This window comes from Talpa occidentalis, unplaced genomic scaffold (assembly GCF_014898055.3).
Source record: "Talpa occidentalis isolate TD23 unplaced genomic scaffold, MPIMG_talOcc4v2.1 talOcc4.8, whole genome shotgun sequence".
Lineage (NCBI taxonomy): Eukaryota > Metazoa > Chordata > Mammalia > Eulipotyphla > Talpidae > Talpa > Talpa occidentalis.
In genome coordinates this window covers 107,421,417-107,442,243 of record NW_023605194.1, presented here as the reverse complement: position 1 = coordinate 107,442,243, position 20,827 = coordinate 107,421,417, and the positions used below count along the sequence as shown (strand labels likewise).

At 36.3% G+C, this 20,827-nt stretch overlaps 1 protein-coding gene across 6 annotated transcripts in view; it reads right to left on the bottom strand.

The window, feature by feature from the left end:
• IQCM (IQ motif containing M) overlaps positions 1–20,827 on the bottom strand; it is a 437,801-nt gene that overhangs the window by 405,920 nt on the left and 11,054 nt on the right. The window contains exon 2 of one of the 6 annotated variants that reach the window (XM_054689959.1): positions 7,120–7,238. The exons of the other annotated variants lie outside the window; for them this stretch is intronic. The gene's annotated coding sequence lies outside the window, so the exon portion shown is untranslated. The remainder of the gene's footprint in view (positions 1–7,119; positions 7,239–20,827) is intronic. 6 annotated transcript variants of the gene reach the window in all.

Below are 20,827 nucleotides of genomic sequence, written 5' to 3'. Positions count from 1 at the left end.
TTCACACTAATTCCCAATTGGCTGCTTAGTGGAACAACCCACTGTCAAGTGCCCTGTGCCGTGATTTGTAAGATTCATAAAGTTGCCAGGACACCACTCACATAATGGACAATGTAAGAAATGGTTTTTACACTTCTTTTACAGGGAGTATCTTAAGTGATTCATTTTATTTTTTGGTAATGATTTTGTACTGTTTTGAAACAAACTTTAATAAGCAATTAGCTCAAGTATTAATATATAAAAATTAAAGTGATGGAATTTTTCTTTTCCTTAGAAAATTGATAATATACAAGTGACACAAAATGTTTTCCAACATTTGCCATTCACTGGGATGGCTAAAATTTGCCAATTTTTAATTCTAAATTTTTCTCATATTAAGTGATGATTTGGAAGGGCTCAAATTTTTCAATTATGTCAAATGTCATTAGTTGCCTTGAATGAAAGATAACTTAATAATACTTTGATTTTATTTTTCATAGGCAAAATTAAAGCTTCTAGATGTTCAGTCTGTCAAAAGTGAAGCATTTGATATTATTGCAAATATGTGTCAAATCCAGATTAAACAAATTAAATAAGGAGAGCTTAAATTATTTATAAGATTTAATTTTGAAAAATCAGTATTTATATCTCACATTTCTCAACTAGGAAAATGAATCTCGATGGAGTTCTTATTTTTAAGTGGATAAATGTGCATCCTCTATTAGAACGTAATGAAATTTGGAAGGCTGTAACTTTATAGAATTTCAAATTTTTGAAATATTCACAGGAATCATAAACATTTGACAGGTTGTAAAAATATTTGCGTAAGAAATTACTCTAAATGGAGATAAAATGGTAGTAAACAACTTTGAAAATGTCTGAGTTGAATTATTTACATATTTTAATAATATTTCAAAATAAGAACTGAGGTTATCCTTCATTTAGCAACATTAACCCTGGGCTTCTGAGGCAACTCAGCACCTGTAGAGTGTTTTCCCTAAGGAAAAAACAGTATTTTTAAGAGAAGAATCACTGAAAGGTGCCAACAATTTCAACTTTATGAAAAAATAGGATCAAGCTGAAAATACAATTTTCAGATAAATACTAATGTCATGGTAATAAAAATATATAGGACCAAGGAGGTTATTATAATACACAAAAACTTAGCAAAATAATTTTCCACTTATGGTCACTTTTTAATGACCAGATTACCAAGGATTTATTTTTTCTTTTTTTCTTCTTTTTTCTTGTTGCCTGCTTGTTTAGTTTTACTGTATATTTTAGTTTTAAAGCATTAATTTTAGATTTTTTTGCAATTTCAATGTTTAGCTTTGATATATGTCTTAATGTACAAGTACCAATTTATACAATACAAAATTTACACAATTTTTATTTTGACCGTCACGTTTTCCTCTCAAAATAGCTGGATCTGGACTTGAAAATAAATTATATGACCACTCAAGCAATTATATATGAAATGGTAGCCTTTGACTTCCAGATTTTATTGTGCCAAACTGGTATGAATTAAATCTTTTATTTCCGGGCCTCCCCAGATGGTGCAGCAGTTGAGCAGTGGGCTGCGAAGCTGCCTGCAGCCTCTGCGGAGCTGGTTCGATGCTCAGCCACCGGTGAGGGTCCCTGATGGCACGCAGACCCCTCCTGCCATGCCCGCTGCTCCCCTCAGCAGTGTGTTTCATCATTCTGCCTGTTCTGCTCCCCACTCTGGTTCTGGTGAATTCTCTCACCTTCCCGCACTTCTGACTGTACCCAGTGCTTATATAAATAAATCTTTTTTAAAAAATAAATAAATAAATCTTTTATTTCCTCCTAAGTAATATCTGTAATTATGAAAAAAAAAAAAAAAACTACAGTGGTCAGTGATGCCTGGACTCTAGTATAGCTGTCAGTTTCCTTTTGGCATGATTAACCAGGAATGTACATTAGCTTATTTTTCTACTCATATATACCATTTTACAAGAAAAACAAGACTAATAATTCCTATAAAAGTAGATTACATATCAAAGGCTTTAAAACTTAGAGGAAGTTTAAAAAAAAAAAATAGAATACTTCTTATGCTAAAATATTTTTCAAATCTACCTACACAATCATATTGCATTATGTCTGCTATGAAGCAACACACACACACACCCCCCAACATATTGCTGAAAAAAAATATTCATTTCAGTTAACAGCATTGCAGAATTGTTCTACTGAATAATCCTAAGACTTCATATTTGCTTCTGACAATAATTAGTCTCATAACCTTGATTATTTATTTCATGAAGTTTAAAATAAAAAGTTTAATTAAATTTCATTCCTCTAGTTAATGGAAGTTTAGTAAATGTTTAATTGGATTAAATATTTGTTGGACTGCTTAAACATTAAATAATTACTTAATGAATAAAACATGATAGTTCTGTGTATGTTTCATGCCATCATTCTAATACAGCTTGCCTGTTTTTAAGGGTTGATACGGATCTTCTTCAACTTATGAAGAGGTTACAGCCTGATAAATCTACCATAATTTGAAAATATTGTTTAGTCAAAAATGTACTTACTACACTTAATGTAGTGAAAATCATGGACTAGACTTGCTCACCTTAAATATGCTCTGAACACTCACATTAGCCTACAATGGGGCCAAAACATCTAACAAAAAGCCAATTTTATAATAGAGTATTGCATATGTCATGTAATTTCTTCACTACTGCACTGAAAGTGAAAAATAGAGTATCTGCTATTTACTCTTCTGGCTGAGTGGCTGACAGAGCTGATGCCAGCTGCTACTGCCCAGTGTCACAAAAAAGCATCAAATTACATATAGATAATGGTGGAAAAGATCAAAATTCAAAGTATGTTTCTACAGAATATGTATTCCTTTGGCACCATCATAAAGTCAAAAACTTGTAAGTTGAACCATCCTAAATCAGAGACCATCTGTACTCCATTTCCCAAAACACTAAGATATATACTACACAAAACACAAATTCCAAGCAAAAACACAAAGTCATTTCTCCACAGTACTCAATAATACTAACTTCAAGGTCTTTATTCTAAAAATAGAAGGTCGACAGTGTTTCACAGGTAAAAGTTTATCTTTGCAATTTCTCCATTTCTTTCTTCACTTTTTTCTGTGAAGACAGACAGCTCTCGGCCTTGTCCTCCAGACCCCTGGTATGTAGGGTCCCTTTGGAGGTCAAAAGTAGGCTGACTTATATGCCCTCTGCTCAGACTTGCCTTATGCAAAAGAACCCCAGAGATAAATGACTTTCCTTTTCGCTCTTCCAGACCCCTATCAAAACTTCTACTAATGAGAGGAAAGCAATTTAATTAAAGTATCCACACCAAATTGTGAACAATTGATTAATAGGACTACTTAACCCTCCGGGGATATCTTTATTTTAAAAGAAGACACTGTAATCTAAGTCAATCTGTAATAGGCAGAATTTTAAACAGTTTCAAAAAAGTAGAAAGAAATATGAAGGCCTTTTTCAGGGAGATTATGTTTTGATAAAAGGGACTTCTGAGTGTCTCTTAAATTATCGCTGTTGGTGGCCACCTACTCAGCCTCAGTTCCTGACTAAGAGAATAAAACATTGACTGAAATGCCCTTTTCCAGTTTTATAAGTTAACAGCAAAGTACTCTCAAAGGAAGGCATTTGACTTTGAAACAGACCTCAGAAGTTGAAGTATGGTTTATTACTCCTGTGGGAACTGAGAAAAGAAATATTTCTTTCAACTTGGAGTCAAATACCCGAGGGTCATCTTTAAATATCAAATATCACTATGACAAAGGCCAATTCCTTTGTCATGTGGAAGTGACCCTACAGATACACATTTTAGCTTGTTGCATGTTTTTAAACTTTTAATTGGAGGATGGAAATAAGCATCAAAAATGTTTATTACCCCATATTACGAAGACACAAATGAGATGATAGAAAATGTGTCTCTACAAACTTCATGGTAAAATTCTCCCTCTCATCTCACCTATCCCACTAGATAATCTAATCAGATCACACACACACACACATATACACACACACACAAACACACACATGACATTAAAAATGCAACATTATTTACAGAGCATCCTCTTAAGTTTTAGCTACATACATCTAAATATTGACCTCTCTTTCTTGATAAGTTAGAAGTAATTACAACTCCTGTTTTTTGGCTTTGATTGACACTGCATTTTTTCTGCCTTATCCCAGGTAAAAAAGGCAGAAAGAAGGCACTACTTATGCTTTGCTTCCAATTTGACTGATATAAACAGAAGCTGATCCTCCACTATGGCTAATCATAAAGTTGCCTGCCCTACACCGGGGTGACATCTCTGGTCATCTTAAAAAAAAACCTCCAACATTTTACTTTGTTGTAAAGAGTTGTAAAAATCAACAACTTGACCCTGGTTATGAGTCAACAGCATTAATATCTCAGAGTTCCTCTTCAGCACTGTTGGTGGGCGTGCAAACTGGTTCAACCACTACGGAGAGCTGTGTGGAGATTTCTTGACCTACTAAACATAGAGCTTCCATATGATCCAGCAATTCCACTCCTAGGTATTTACCCAAAGGACACAGAAACATCAATTCCAAAGAGCACCTGCACACCTATGTTTATAGCAGCACTGTTTACAATAGCTAAGCTTTGGAAACAGCCCAAATGCCCAAAATAGATGACTGGATCAAGAAGATGTGGTACATATATACCATGGAATATTACTCAGCATTCAAAAAAGATAAACACATGCCATTTGCAGCAACATGGATGGTGCTGGAAGGGATCATGCTCAGTGAAATAAGCCAGAAAGAAAAAGAAAAATACCGGATGGTCTCACTCATAGCAGGAATCTAGAAAACTTAAATAAGGGACCAGGAAAATGAATAACTATAAGAAAGTGAAAATTAAAATCAACAAAAAACTATGAACCAGAGACACTCTATGGGGGGTAGAGGGCGGGAGGGGAGGGATTGGGGTCAAAATAAGGGGGTTGCAATTGTATGGGGAATATAAAAATAAAATTTATTATAAAAAAATCTCAGAGTTCCTATGTTTCTGCAGAAATATCAGGATATATGTAGCTGTTGGCAAACATTTTCACTGCATTAAAACTAGAAAGTTATCTTTGATGTAATAGCAATACTCAAAACAAGAAAAATTTAATTGACGTTTTTTTTCTGTAGCTCAAAAAATAAATCCCTTTCTACAGCTAAATAAACTTTCTACACCAGACCTTGGTGTTCCAGTAGCTTCTAAAAGCTTTCCTTTCAGGGCCTTCCTGGTGGCCTAGGACTTAAGTCTCAGCACTATCACTGAGAGAGCATGAAGGCCTGAGGTTGATCGCAGGCCAGGGAGCTATCCACATGGCGCAGCAGACCTCTCCTATCTCAACCGCTTCTCCCCTCAGCAGTGTATTTCAGTTTGCTCCCCACCCTGTCTCTGGTGAATCCTCTCACCACACCTCCCTACCTACACCCCAGTTCTTCTATGCAAATAAATAAATAAAAGCTTCCCATTCAAACACACAGTTCTAGCTCAAAGGTACCTTTTGAATAGGGTATTTCAAGGTAACGTAGTATACTGAACAAATCTAATTTGGCCTGATTTTCTTTGTGCTTTTGTTTTGTTTTGTTTTGTTTAAGACATGAGTGCATAAGAACAAGAGAAGAGACAAAGGCAACTAAATTTTGGAAGCTGGTGCACAAGTAGTAATTGAATTACCAGACCCAAGAAAGCTCAATCTTAAGTGGACAGTGAGAAAAGTCAAGGAGAAACTAGCTAGACAACAGAGTCCCAAAAATGCTCAGAAAATGTTTCTCTAGTACAAGTTTCTCCAGAACTGGGGGTAAAAGGGAACAGGCAGGTGGGAACTTAAAGTGCACTGGATAAAAGCCCTTTGGAAGCTGCTTGTTCAAACACTAACAAACCTTCCTCTATGCCACTTCCCCCTGTCCTATTCCCCATCTACTGCTGCCCCTGAAGTCTAGAAAGGGTAAAAACAGAGTTTTATACTGGGAGGATTCCATGCAACAGAAGACATGGAAACCTGCTGAAAACAAGGGTGCTAAGTAACTGTGTAACTCAGGATCCAGGAACACAGGACGCTGGGATAGCTCCTTCTCCCACAGTTCCTTTCCTAATGCCAGAGGAGTGGCAGCTAGTTCTCCCTCCAGAAAGGAAATTCAAACACATTTCTCCAGGAAGTTTGAGCAATCCACTTAATGACCCACCCAGGTTTTTCACAGCATAGCTCAAATTGGACATTGCTGAAATGCTCAGAGCTTCCAAGCAGCTTTTCAGTCTGCTATTAACCATGAGCAGACAATGAAAGATTTTCAAACGTTGAGGGCATGTCCTAACATGGAAGATTGGCCAAAACAAACAAAATATTTTAAAGGAACTTGAAGGACACACAGATAAATCACAGAGAAGAAAACTTTTCTTTAAAAATCAAAGCAATAGTGAAAATAACTCATCTGTGATACAAAGAGACCAAAATGCCATGTATAAGGAACATTTAAAGAACAAGCATAAAAAGAACTTTTAGAAATTAAAAAGCACTATAGAAGATATAAGGGTAAGGAGATACAATTGAAGAAATCTCCCAGGAAGTATATCTATAGACAAATAGGTGTTTTTAAAAGAAAGATAAGGTGGGAAATCCAAAATCATAAACCATAAAAAACAGAGGAGAGAAAAATCATTAATCATTCAAGAATATTTCTTTATCTCTTCAACAAGGCCAATGAAAGTTTGAGAAAGAACTGAACTGGATGTCTTTCAATGCAGTTTCTCCACAAGTTTAATATTAAGGCTCAAACAAATACAGATTGTACTAAATCTCTAAGTCAAGTATAAGATTTTTATTTAAATTACTAGAATCTTGTTTAAATCCAAGCATCATTATATTGAGCTGAAGCCAACTGATCCATCTGTCAATGAGGAATACCCTAAAAGATTTATTTTACTGTTTAGTCCTCAAAGATGCTCTTCTCTCCTTAGAACAACAAAGAAACCAGCAGGTGCCAAAATTATTATTCCAGAGTCTTCAATGCGGACTGCCTCCTGGATTTTCTCACAACCTGACAAAGTACAAAATCTGCTCTGACCCATTTAGAACCCCAAAGCTTCATTACAAACCTCCCAAGAGTTGGAAATCTGCAATTCATTAGGAACATGCTGGGAACCAGAGCTTCATGAAGGAGTTGCCTGAATGGTAGGAGGCAGTTGAAAAGAATCTTCTGAATTCCTTTACATTTCTGAAAATAAACAGGAGACTCTCTTGATAAGTTTAAGATATAGAAAATAAAATAGAGCTTAAATCCTAGGTTCTTTAATATTCTTCAGAATAAAACCTTTTGCACATTGCCCAAACTCAAATATAAAGAATTATGTTTAAGAACTGCAAGACATTCCAAGAGGAAATATTGAAGTACAAGTTTCCATCAGATACTGATCAAGTAATTTCACTCCAAAATCATCATTTAAGTTGGTATTTCCATATTAGATGTCATGTTGGAAACCTATAAGTTTCTCCCCTTGAAATTATATACTAAGTCATGCTATACTAGAAACAGCTCTAGAAAATGATGACCAATATATTATCACCAGAACTGTTTTCACAACATTTTCTGAAACCCAGGCTTTTATCAAGCTAATTATCTTAGTACTATAGGATAATTACACAAATGGACAAAGTGATGTCTTTATATTTAACCACTCCAGAAAATAGACTAATAATACTTTTGATTACTGATAATATTTTTTGTCCCCCCCCCATTACTGGTAATAATGATGCTAGAATGTTTTCAAAACTCCATGGCAGCCTTTTTCCCCATAACAAAACATAAATATCAATTCGGTATTCAGAGTGGTTACCCTAATCATTATTATTCACTTCTGTTCCATCTTACTTAGGAACAATTAAGAAAATTTTTTCTAAATAACTTCATGGTGTATCATTAGCATTCAAGCCAAACAGACAAAGGCCATCAATAGTGTGTGTGTGCATGTGCGTGTGTGAGTGTGTGTGTGTGTGTGATGTTCACATAGATCTTCTATATTACCACCTGGAATCTAAATCATATTACTACAGCTAAAATTTAGGATTTTTCTCATTCTTCATTCAATACCAGTCTTTCAAAAGATTAAATATGTCTGGGTCTAAGTGCATGCTAAAATAATCCATATCTAAACATGATTTAATGGTGAGGTTGATTTTAAAAAGAAAGCAACAGCAACAATAGTGTTCCATTCTTTGAAAATGAGTGTATTTAACCTGGCAAAATCTTTCAACTTTTAAATGGAAATTTCTAAGTAGTCCAAATCAGTAAATCAACTCAAAGAACTATATGAGAATATAGTTTTTAACAGGTTGCATGAAGATATGGTAGTACTTAAAATAGCACATTGGCCAGGGTGCCCTAATTGTCTTTTATATACAGTGTGATATATTAGTAATCTCAACCTTAAATGAGTTTTGCTTCTGAAGTCATTTGATTTCCTTCCTATAAAGTACAGAACTCAAGAGTTAAATGACAACATTCTCCTATCTTATAAAACAGAAAACATTCTCAACTACGTGTGTGTGTGTATATATATATATATATCAGCATCTCTAAGCAAATCACCAAAAAAAGGAACCCGTAAAAATACAATTTGTGGACCACAAAGAGAGATGTGCTAAAATGCAAATCAGATGCCCCCCTATATTAGAAACTGAACAATATCACAATAGAAATATCAGAAATCAAAGTTCTCCGCCAGATACTTCCTATGAAATGTGAAATAGCTAGACAAACTTTAAGCTTGGCCTCAAATTTATATGCTTCCAAGTTATTCAAATATAAAACCAGCACTAACAAATGGGCAACCTTGTCCATTGCAAGTCTAATAAATCAAAATCACCAAGGTAAGTTAACCACATTTTCAGTGGGTGCAAATTTATCATCAGCAGCCTGATAATCATGCAGCCAACAGAAAAAGCAATGTGTTTCCCATGACCTTGGTCATAATTCACCAAAAACACTGACTTGTAACTTTTCACTATTATGTCACACTGGTCACATTCTAAAAAATATTTCAGGATTTTGGGACTCCAAGAGATTTTACATGCAAAAAGTAAAGTTTTTGTTCAAAAAAATCTACTATAAACAAAATTAAAAGACAAATAGAAATTATTGAGAAAAATACTTGCAGAACACACAGCAAAGGATTAGCACTTTAATCAACAAAGGACCTTTAAGTAACTTTTAAAAAGATGAATATCATAGTTTTTAAAATATAAAAAGTCATAGAAAATTCATAAAAGAAATGGAAATAGTCACTACAGGAAAAGATGTTCAATCTCACCAATGACCAAAGGAGCACTAAAAAAAAAAACCTGGTAACGATCTGTTAAAAATTAATGTGATATTTAATGCCCAGTTTGGGGAGGGTGTTATGCTCTCGATTCACTGCTGATAAAAGTGTAAATTGATACAACTCTTCAGAAAAGGAATCTGGCAATCTATATCAAAATCAATATATGCACAACTTCAAACAAAGCAATTTTGCTGCTAGGAATGTTTCTTTGAAAGTAATCTAACAAACATTCAATGAATGGATACACTAAGACATTCTTGAAAGAAATTTTTTTTTTGTTTGTTTGTTTTGTTTTAAACATGCCTTTTTTTTTTAAGATTTATTTATTTATTTATACAAGCACTGGGTACAGTCTGAAGCACGGGAGGGTGAGAGAATTCACCAGAGCCAGAGGGGAGAACAGAACAGGCAGAGTGACGAAATACACTGCTGAGGGGAGCAGTGGGAGGCAGGAGAGGTCTGCGCACCATGTGGGACCCTCGCCCGGTGGCCGGGGATCGAACCTGTGCTGCAGAGGCTGCGGGCAGCTTCGCAACCCAGCACTCAACCGCTGCGCCACCGGGGAGGCCCTGAAAGAAATGTTTTAAAATGAGATTGATTTTCCTTTATTATTTTGCCATGTTTACTGAGATATTATTAAAATATAACATATGTAAGTTTAAATTATACAATGTGATGAGGAGACAGGCATATACTACAATATGATTACCACAATAAGATTAGCTAACATCTCTATCCCTTCACATAATTATGATTTGAGTCTGGTAACAACATTTAAGATGTGCTCTCCTAAAACCTTTCAATAAATAATAAATAATTATTCAAATAATTATTAATAATTCAAATCAATAATTATTTCAAATAAATAATACAGTATGCTTAACTACAGTCACCATGCTATGCAAAACAATGACATATTTAAAACAACATAAATGTCCTTCAATTCACTGGTCAAATTATGCCATTTCCATATAATGTCAACTATTTGTTTAGAAAAATAAAGTAGATGAAAATTTTATTAAAGGTTGCTCAAGATATGCTATTGCTTGGTTAAAGCAGATTAAGAATTAATTATAACAGAATACAATTTAAGTATATAAATGCATTTTTCTTAATTTTGAAAAGGTGTAACCAACAAAGAGGGGCCAAAATGAGCTTGAAAGACTATGAACCAAGATTTGGTTCTGTCCATAAATAATTGGATTATGAATATTTTTGTTTTCTTCATTTTGCTTCTGCATTTCCTCATTTTTTTGTATAAATGTTTGCCCTTGTAATAATTTTTTTAAAACCAAAGACTCTAAATTACAATATCCATCTTTTTAATAGACCTATAAACATTAATTACAGAAAACCAATCTGCTTTTAATAGCAGAATACTGCTTTTTCCTCTTAGAGCAAAATCACCAATCTTCCTAATATTTTTATTTCATATTTAGGGTCAATTTTGTTTTTAAAGTAACATGGATGACTCAGTGCTGCTGATTGGCTGACTCATTTTCTACCAGTGTAGAAAAATGCCATGATATCCACTGACACACTAACGTATGACAGATTATATACTGGGTAAATTACAATTAGAGCAAAAGAAAATAAAGACTCCTGAAATGGGTCTGTGTAAATGTGGAAAGCAACAGGTTCTCCTGGTGGTAGATAACTGTTGGATACTTCTTCAATTAATTTTTAGAGTCTCCAATCATGTTCTGGAAGCACTCGGTCTCAAAACAAGTTTGTTATTTCAGTCTCTACACTCACTGAGTCTTTCTCCAGAGAAGCTGCCAAACCCAGCGCCAGCTGGCCCCTTGGGAACAAGACTAGGCTAAAAGCAGATATTTCTTTTTGAACTGTTATTGGATATTAAAAGGATAGAATTGAACTAATCTAAAATTGTTAAGTTGGAGGAAAAGGTTACTCTCTAGAAAGCTGAATTATACAGGCAAATTCAAAACATTTCCATTTACTGCCCCCAAAATGCTTAACTCTTTGAAGTGTTGTTTTTTCTTAAACATTAATTATAGATAAAGTGCCTAGCAATTCTGCTTTCATTTTGCCTGACTCTTTCTCTGCCCAGAGTGGTCCTTGGAAATGAAAGCAAACCAGGATAAAAACAGGAACAGCAAGTAGCATTGCTGGTGGTGCAAAAGACCCACTTCCTTGCCTACCTTCCTGGACTCCATGCACGCTTTTAATGCAATACAGTGTTTTAAGTAAATAGAGAGAAAAATGTAAAAGAATTAAATTGTTAGTGAGAATATAAACTGCCCCAACCATTCTATAGAGTAATACATATAAATGTTCTTTCACCCAGTAATTCCCCAGAACTGTTTATATGGAACTAGGCAACACACTGCATTATCTGACTGACTACAGACTCATTTTTTTGTCAGATCTTTTCTACTTTGATCAGGTAGTTCTCTCATCCAGATGATACACCCACTCATCCAGAAACAATGCTAGAGTAACAACAGATGTGAGCACGCCTTCAGTCCAATGATCTCCAAAGATTCTCAGTGAGGGTCCCAAGGATTATTTGTAAATGTGGAAGAGTGTTTGATGATCCCAGTGGTAATGCTCTGTCCAGACCCCCTCTGCAAGGTCAATGCACCCACGCCCCAGTAACTGAGAATATTGTTTGCTTATGATTCACAGTTTTGTCCCTCTTTGGTTATTGCCCTCACTATACACAACTTCCTTCCCCAAGGTTATTCTCTTTCCCAGAAACAACCCATTGGTGATAGCTGGCTGATACAGGATACAAAGGTCTGACTCCTCTGCTCTAACCTAGGACAAATTCATCAGACTTTTGTATCACTATAGATGCCTGCAGGATTGGCTGAGAGACCTCAGTGGCTATCCTACAGAAGGTCAACTTCTCCCTCTGCCCAATCCTGCCTTCCTCATTTCATTACAGAACTATCTCCTGTAAGCAGATACCACTAAAACTTCTGTACTCAGCTCTCCCTCTTAGAGTCTGTGTCAACAGAATCCAATTTGTGACAATCCTTACTGAGATGTGCTGCTTTAACCCATCCCCTTATCTTCCAGATGAGTAAAGAAGAACCTAGAGAGGGTCTTTAATGTACATAATTAAGGTAACAAGTTCAGCACTCTACACACACTACACATTAAAAAATGTGAGAAGTTCAGAAATTAGAACTGAAAAAGAAAGTAAAAATGTTAAAATATTTTTTGTGGGAAATCATAAGTACTCAAAGAAAATAAAGCAGAATAACAAAAAAGTATTTATATTTCATTATATAAAGAATGAAAAATAATGGTAGTCTGAGACTCAATATTACGAGCCCATCACAACAACAGAAATAAAATATTTCTGCCAAAATATTTCAGTTTGGAGAGACTATTTACTGGCTTCACTAATGACTATCATTCTACCTAAACTACTCATATTGAGTGTTCATTGTAGTGATGTAGTCCAAAGATGAAAATTAGCAATTTTTTTCTTAAAAACAAATAGTTGGCAGGATATGGCCACTGTCCATTGAGAATAAATCAAAACCCCTTCAGTTACAACCCTGATTCCTCTTTCCTCAGAAAAGGCAAGAACTTCTAGATGCCCGCTGTCCATCCCAGAAGTCTTTCTTATCCCCACTCTCCTCTTTCAAGTCATTTGTCAGTATGAGAAGATATATCTCTACCAAGGCAGGCTCCTCCACTCATATCTTAACTTAGCTCTGAAGTGCAGTATTCTTACCTGCACCTTTCCATTTACAATAAGTGTTCCATTCCAAATGCAAAAGTTTCTACAATTTTCAAAAGTTATGCAGAAAGAACTACAACTGCTGAAAGCTCCAATTGTGCCATTAAAATCATCCCTGTGCTTCCACCCAAAAAAAAAAAAAGAAAAACCATAGACTTTGAGAGATATTTTTCACATAACTCCATACTTGGAATGCAAACTAAGTTGAAAATTACAGGCTCGTTTTCTTGCATTGAAGAAAAATCGCCTCTATCACACTTCTTAATTTTCTCAGAATCAAAATTAGTATTTAAAAAAATAGGGGAATAAGGAACATTGAATGGAACTATTACTAAAGCCAATATGATTAAGATAATTTTCCCTAAGTCTCATCTCAAAGGAAGTTGATTCTTTAATGGGAAAATTCAGACTTCTTCTGCATTTAACTAAGCATCTCAAAATGTTGTCAAAAACTTAACATTTAAAACATTTTAAATAGTATTTTTACCCTACACATGTCCAAAAACCTATCTGAAAAGAATATATTTTCTTACCTTACAATAAAAAACTTCCTACTTTTCAAATCTGAGAGATAACTTGCTTAAATACTAGGCTCCTATCTATTAGCTCCTGATATGAAAAGAATTTTGTCCAATAGCTTCAGGGGAAAGCCCAAAGGAGAATTTACTATTAATTATTTTCTCATTGTCGTGGTCATTCACATAAAGTACAGTAAAAAGGAATCAAAGGTTAGGACTTAATTTTTATAAGTTGAACATTGACCAGCATTAAAGCCAGACCCCACTCTTTTACATAAACTCCAGTTTTACATCAAAGAGCATCATGGTATTATTTTAGTCATTCTCTGATTCACTGTCCACACTTTCTTCATGTTGCATGGAACAATCATATGTTTAATTAAATCTGGGGAAAGTAATAAGCATTCCACATTTGGGGGGTAGCAATATGGGCTTCCTCCTGTGTTAAACATGTCCCAGTTTACAGCTAAGTTGACAATTCAAAGGCTAAACTAGAAAAGTCAGGACAGCTTGACTTTGTTGGTTTCCCAACTGTACAGCTTGCAATCTCTCTATTTCATCGAGGTAGCAGGGCATCATAACAGGAACAGATTGTTCCATCAGCAGAATAAAATTGAACCAGCAGCAGCTTTCTCCAAAACTGTGACTGTTTTCCAAATGTGCATGCTCTAGTTAGGGCTAAGGTTATTTATTCAAATGCTAATCGAAGTTATTGTGGCCACTAGCTTTTTAAATTGAATTTAGAAACTGTTTCTTTTCTCTTCTTCCCCAAAGATATTGTGATAGTTCTAGATCTTTTTCCTGGCTATTAGGCCATCCTCTTGTATCTGTGTGAATTGAGATTTGACATTGATCACTCTGTTCAAATTGGCATCACCACACACACACATTTCCTTCATATCCTATGATTATGATTTGGTTCTTCTCTGCTAGGTCACTTTTAAGACTAGTTCCACAATCAAGGTAACAAGAAACACTTTCATTGTTGAAACAGATTTCTGATAAATATTCTCTATTGACTCTTCTCTGGCTTCCAATTGTGATGAAATAAAAAACTACAGAATTAGGCTTATAAGCCCTCTACCATCTGTCTTCTGCTTCCTCTTCCAAGGCCTCATTTACCCCTTGAACTCTAGCCTCATCAATAGTAAACTTCTTCCCATTCTGAAAGGCACCATGTTCCTTGGGAATTTTCACACACTTCTCTCTGCCTAAGCATTCTTGCTGGAAGTTCTCGCACCCCCTTTGCCTGCCTACCTCCTTTCATGCTGTATCTCAGTCTCTTTCTCTAATATAATATATATTTGAAACATATATGAAACATATATTTGAGCACAAATAGAATGTATGTGCATGTGTGTGTGCGTATATACATATGTACGTATGTATGTATGTCAGTCTGATAGAATTAATGTTGCCATCAAAAGAGATATATGTCTCAAAACATCTCCCTTACTAGAACATTCCTATAAAGTTGCAAATATAAATTTTAAGATAACTGACAAAGAATTACTGCATAAAATAAATGAATTTAGTTAAGCTAATAATATGTTTTGCTTTGTGAATATGCCAAGGAAAGAGCATAGTCCCCAAGGTAAGGGATAGAGGCCTGGATGGGAACCCTATCATCAATATTAATGCTACAAAAGAGGGGTCCACCAAATTATGCTTGTCTGTGAACTGTTATAGGACAGTAAGGAGATAGGGACCTACATTAGAATGAAAATCAATACACTCCTTTCTTCACTGAGAAAGTAATGCTGACTAAAAAAAAAGGCTGAAACACTGTACTTAATGACTTTGCATAGCACTGATTACAGCACAATCTGAAGGCCCTAGACAAGGAACTAAACATAACAGAAAGGGCTATAAGAGCAAAAGCATTCAATTAAAAAAAAAAATTGTGTCTGTCAGTTCTATGTAAGGCCACCCACTAAATTATATCCATAACTACATTCTTTTATTTCTCTTAACCTCTTGCATACTAGACCTAGCTATGATACTCACTGTGTAACTGATGAAAGATCTGTTAATTCAGAATACATGGACAAGTCCTAAACATTATTTTACAGTGAAGGGATTGCATTAGATCAGTGGTTCCCAATTTAGGGTGACTTTACCCCCAAGGTAGTATTTGGCAATGTCAAGAAATTTCTGATTGTCTCAGCTAGGACTGGCATTTAGGGGACAGAGAACAGAGATACCAGCAAGCATTCTACCATGCAGAGGAGTACCCACCCTACCCCAAAACAAAGAATTATCCAGTCCAAAATGGCAATCGTTCTGAGGCTGAGAAACCCTGCACTAAATGATCTGCAAAATCTCTTTCACCTCAAACATTCTATAATGAAATATATATTTAAGCTGTAAAGAGAACTTGGTAACATGATTTCAGTATAAATTTAAAAATTGACATAGTTATAATTCTCAGCAACTTCCATAATGTTAGTGCTTTATTCTAACTGAATAAACAAATTAACAAGGAAAAAAAGCCAGCAACTTCTGCCTAAAATACCTTATTTTTCTTTATATGTTTAATCCAGTTGTATAAGAAACTGAAAAATATTCAAGAAACCTAAATTCAGTCAGCACCTCCATATTACAGAGCTTTAAGTAGGGTTCTGTATTCTGGATTTTAGTTTTCTTTATTTTCTTTTTTTTAATAGAAAACAGAGATACCACTTGAAAGTTACAACCAAAATCTTTGGCACAAAAATAAGATGGCTTATTGTGTTCCCTGAAGCCACTAGTTAAACTTTTCTACAGTTAAAAAAAAAACCAACACAACACTATTATGAAATCAGTTTTACTCTTATATTCTACATGAGGAGTTTGCAAATTCTTTAACTCTAAACAGAATTACTATTTCTTTTAGATACATGTATACTCTATGGCAAATTTTCTCTTTTTTTTTAAGTTAACGCGTAAGCTCAAATATATATATATATATATATATATATATATCTTATTGAATATAAAAATTATTTCCTAATTGTTTCTCTCACTTGTTTTAATGATATCATTATGTTAGCTTCACAATAAATGAAATTTGGGGCCATCATGCTTTGGCGAAAGAAAAGACCAAAGATTCTCACAAAGGATGTCAGTCATGGCCTTGGAATTACACCCTTCCATTTGATCTGTTCCAGCTTTCTCAGCTGGCACGTGCATACTTGAAGAAAAAGAAACCTCAAGTTCCCAGGATGGCCTTTTGTTTTTGGCCTTTTTTGCCTCAGTCCTTTTTAGCAAGGAGTCTGCATCTTCCACTATCGTTTTGTCAAGTGGTTTCAAAAGCACTTACCCCAAATACTTAGATTTTGCTCTTAAGTGTTCTTCAAAGTCATTAGATCTTTTATGTTCATTGCCATAACAGACAGGGTATTATAAATCTTATATAAATATTAATGACTACATGTTAAGCATCAGATGCAAAATGGGCAATCAGGATTTGCATTTAAAGATGCAGGATAGAACATGGTGGGGAGAGGGTGGAGCAACATGGCGGCGAGGAGACGCTGCGAGTAAGATCTCCCATTAAAAAAATTTTAATAGGGAGGAAAAGCGGCAGGTCCCAGTGAGAACTGGGACACGGAAGATAAATGGGCGACTCCAGCAAACTACCCGAAGAAGAAAGTTGCCATTAAAGAGGACTAGAAGGGAGGAAAGCTCAGAACCCTGCAACCCTCCCCCACCCCCAAAGTTGGCACTCTCCGACCAACAGGAAGGAGGAAAAAACAAAAAAACTAAAACAACCAACAAGAACAAACTACGCATCAAGCGGGACTGTGAGTGGAAAGAAACTATTTCAGCCACCACACCCTGTGAACTGGAGGTGTGGAGAACCCTGCAGGATTTGCCGTGGAGGTGAGCAAACGGCTCCAGGCGCCATTAGAGAAAAACAAAGATCCCCAGAGACCTACACACAGCCCCAGGCCAGCCGGTAAGCTTGCGCGGAAAAGCAGCACTCTTGAAAAGGATACGCAGATAGTGGCTGCCCAGGTCCCCAAAAGTGCGACCTAGGCTTGCGGGGAGACGCTGGGGGCCCTCACTGAGGTGAATGTCCCTCATTGAGTAATCAGAAACCAGGTGCCCAGGCATGGGAGCGGGGTGCCAAAAGCGCAATTTGTGCGGACACTTAACTGGACTACAGCCCATGCCCTGGACCTGAGGGTTTTGGAACTGAGACCCGGGGCATGACATTCAGGGCGTGGGCTCCCCACAACTGTGGGGCACAAGGCAGACACAGCACCCCAAAGCCATTGAGGCTTTCCCCACCACTCCCACTCCGTTCCCCTGTCCTGCGGGGCAAAAAAAACAGCTCGCCAAGGACACTAGGAGAGATCTCTGGCGCCACCTAGTGACAGAAAAAAAATCACCAACACCCCATAGAGTAGGGACCTTTCTTCAGTAAAGACTGCTTGAAACTGGCAGAGGCTCCCAGAGGAGTCAGAGGTGAGCTGGGAAGTTCGCCCACGCCAGGCCCCTTCAGGCCAGCAGTCCAAGCCCAGAGGGGGAGTGGGCACCCACGGCCGGGGCAGACTGGGCGCACAGAAGAATGTGCCTGTCTCCAAAGTGCCATTTTAGAACAGGGACCTTTCTTCAATAAAGACTGCTTGAAACTGGCAGAAGGCTCCCCGTGGAGCCAGAGGGAAAAGGTTCCCTGCTCAATCAGAGGTGAGCTGAAGGCCCCCACAAGCCCAGTCCCACCTGGCAGGAAGTCAGAGCCCAGAGGAGGATACAGAGATTTGGAACCCAGAGTGCAATCCAGCTGCCCCACCTCCAGGGAAGTCTGTAGGACTTCAAGATGCACCTTTGTAACTAAACACAGAAGGAGGAGAGATTCTGTGACAGTGACCATTAACATACTCAAAGTACCACTGCCTCACAAGACTTCTGGCATAACAGTTTTTCACTCGTTCGGATTGCCAGTTTCTGAAACTCCCAAAAGAACACACCAAAAAGATGCCAGCCAGTACCAGCGGCACAGTGTCCCAATGCATGAGGCAAATTAGAAGACAGGCAGCAGGGAAAAGAACAACTACAAGCAAAGTAGCAACACCTCAGAAAAAAGACACACCACAAAAAAAAAAAACCACTCACCAGCTTGCAACTACAGTGACTTGGAAGAACTTCTGACCCTTTCAGAAAAAGAATTTAAAATTGCCATGATGAAAAAACCGATGAAAGTCATTAAGGAAAACAACGCTCAGAAGAATGAAATTGAGTCCCTAAAGATGGAAATGAAGGAAATGCAGGAGATCAAAGGATTAACAGAAGAGCTAAAGAATGCTGTGAAAAGCAGTGATAACAGAATAGAGGAAATGGAAGAATGAATAAGCACTCTCCAAGACACAGAAATAAAAAGAACCAAAACAGAAAAGCACAAATGAAAAAGACTGAAGAAAGACTTTGGGAACTATCTGACTCCATGAGGAAAGGAAATTTAAGAGTTATAGGAATCCCAGAAGGAGAGGAGAGAGACCTAGGAACAGAGAAAATATTCAAGGAAATAATTGAAGAGAACTTCCCAAACATGAAAAAGGAGCTGAAAATTGATATACAAGAAGCAAGAAGAACACCAAACTTCCATGATGAAAGGAAAAATACAGCAAGACACATAATAGTAAAGCTCCCAAGAATCCAAGACAAGGAAAAAATAATGAAGCTGACCAGAGAGAAGAAACGTATAACATACAAAGGAAAACCAATCAGACTGACATCAGACTTCTCTGAAGAAACACTACAGACAAGGAGAGAGTGGAGGGACATAGTCAACAGACTTCAAGACAACAGATGCCAGCCAAGAATACTCTATCTCGCAAAGCTTTCCTTCCTCTATGAAGAAAGAATAAGGACCTTCCCAGACAAACAGAAACTCTGGAATTTCATTACGACTAAATCCCCACTCCAAAAAATACTACAAGGAGTCAGAACCTTAGAGGGATGAATAACAATGAAAGAAGGCAAAAAAAAAAGTTATTAAAAGAATAAATAAATAAAATCAAAGGAAAGACAAACACAATGGCAAACAGAGATGCTAACATATCAATATTAACTTTAAATGTAAATGGACTAAACTCTTCAATAAAAAGACAGAGTTGCAGGCTGGATTAAGAAACAAAACCCAACCTTTTGCTGTCTCCAGGAAACACACTTAGCTACAAAAAATAAAAATAGACTCAAAGTTAAAGGATTGAAAACAATCCTACAAGCAAATGGACCAAAAAAGAAGCAGGAACAGCTATACTTATATTAGATAAAACAGATTTCAAACTCAAAAAGGTAAAAAGAGACCCCAACAGTCATTACATTATGATCAAGGGGACAATACTTCAAGAAGAAATAACACTCATTAACATATACTCACCAAATGAAAGAGCACCAAAATATATCAGACAACTATTGTCATCTTTGAAAACAGACATCAGAGAAAACACATACATAGTAGGAGACTTCAACACACCACTATCAAAAATGGATAGATCAACGTGACAACAATAAGTAAAGACACTAAAGCTCTAAAGATCTAGAGCGCTTGGGTTTAACAGACATCTATAGAACACTAAACCCAAAAAAAATCTCAGTACACATTTTTCTCAAGCGCACACAGATCATTCTCCAGGATCAATCACATACTGGGACACAAGACAAACATCAACAGATACACCAAGATTGAAAGCATACCAAGCATCTTTTCTGAGCACGAAGGCATCAAACTAGAAATAACCATAAAAAGAAGGCAAGGAACTCTCCTACCTCATGGAGATTGAAACTCACACTACTAGAAGACCACTGGACAAATGAGGAGATCAAAGAAGAATTTAAAAAATTCTTTGAATTTATTTATTTTTTATAATAAATTTTATTTTTATATTCCCCATACAATTTCAACCCCCCCATTTGACCCCAATCCCTCCCCTCCCTCCACCCATCCCCCAAAAGTGTCTCTGGATCATAGATTTTTGTTGATTTTGATTTTCACTTTCTTATAGTTATTCATTTTCCTGGTCCCTTATTTAAGTTTTCTAAATTCCTGCTATGAGTGAGACCATCCGGATTTTTCTCTTTCTTTCTGGCTTATTTCGCTGAGCATGATCCCTTCCAGCTCCATCCATGTTGCTGCAAATTGTATGTTTATCTTTTTTGAATGTTGAGTAATATTCCATGGTGTATATGTACCACATCTTCTTGATCCAGTCATCTATTTTTGGGCATTTGGGCTGTTTCCAAAGCTTAGCTATTGTAAATA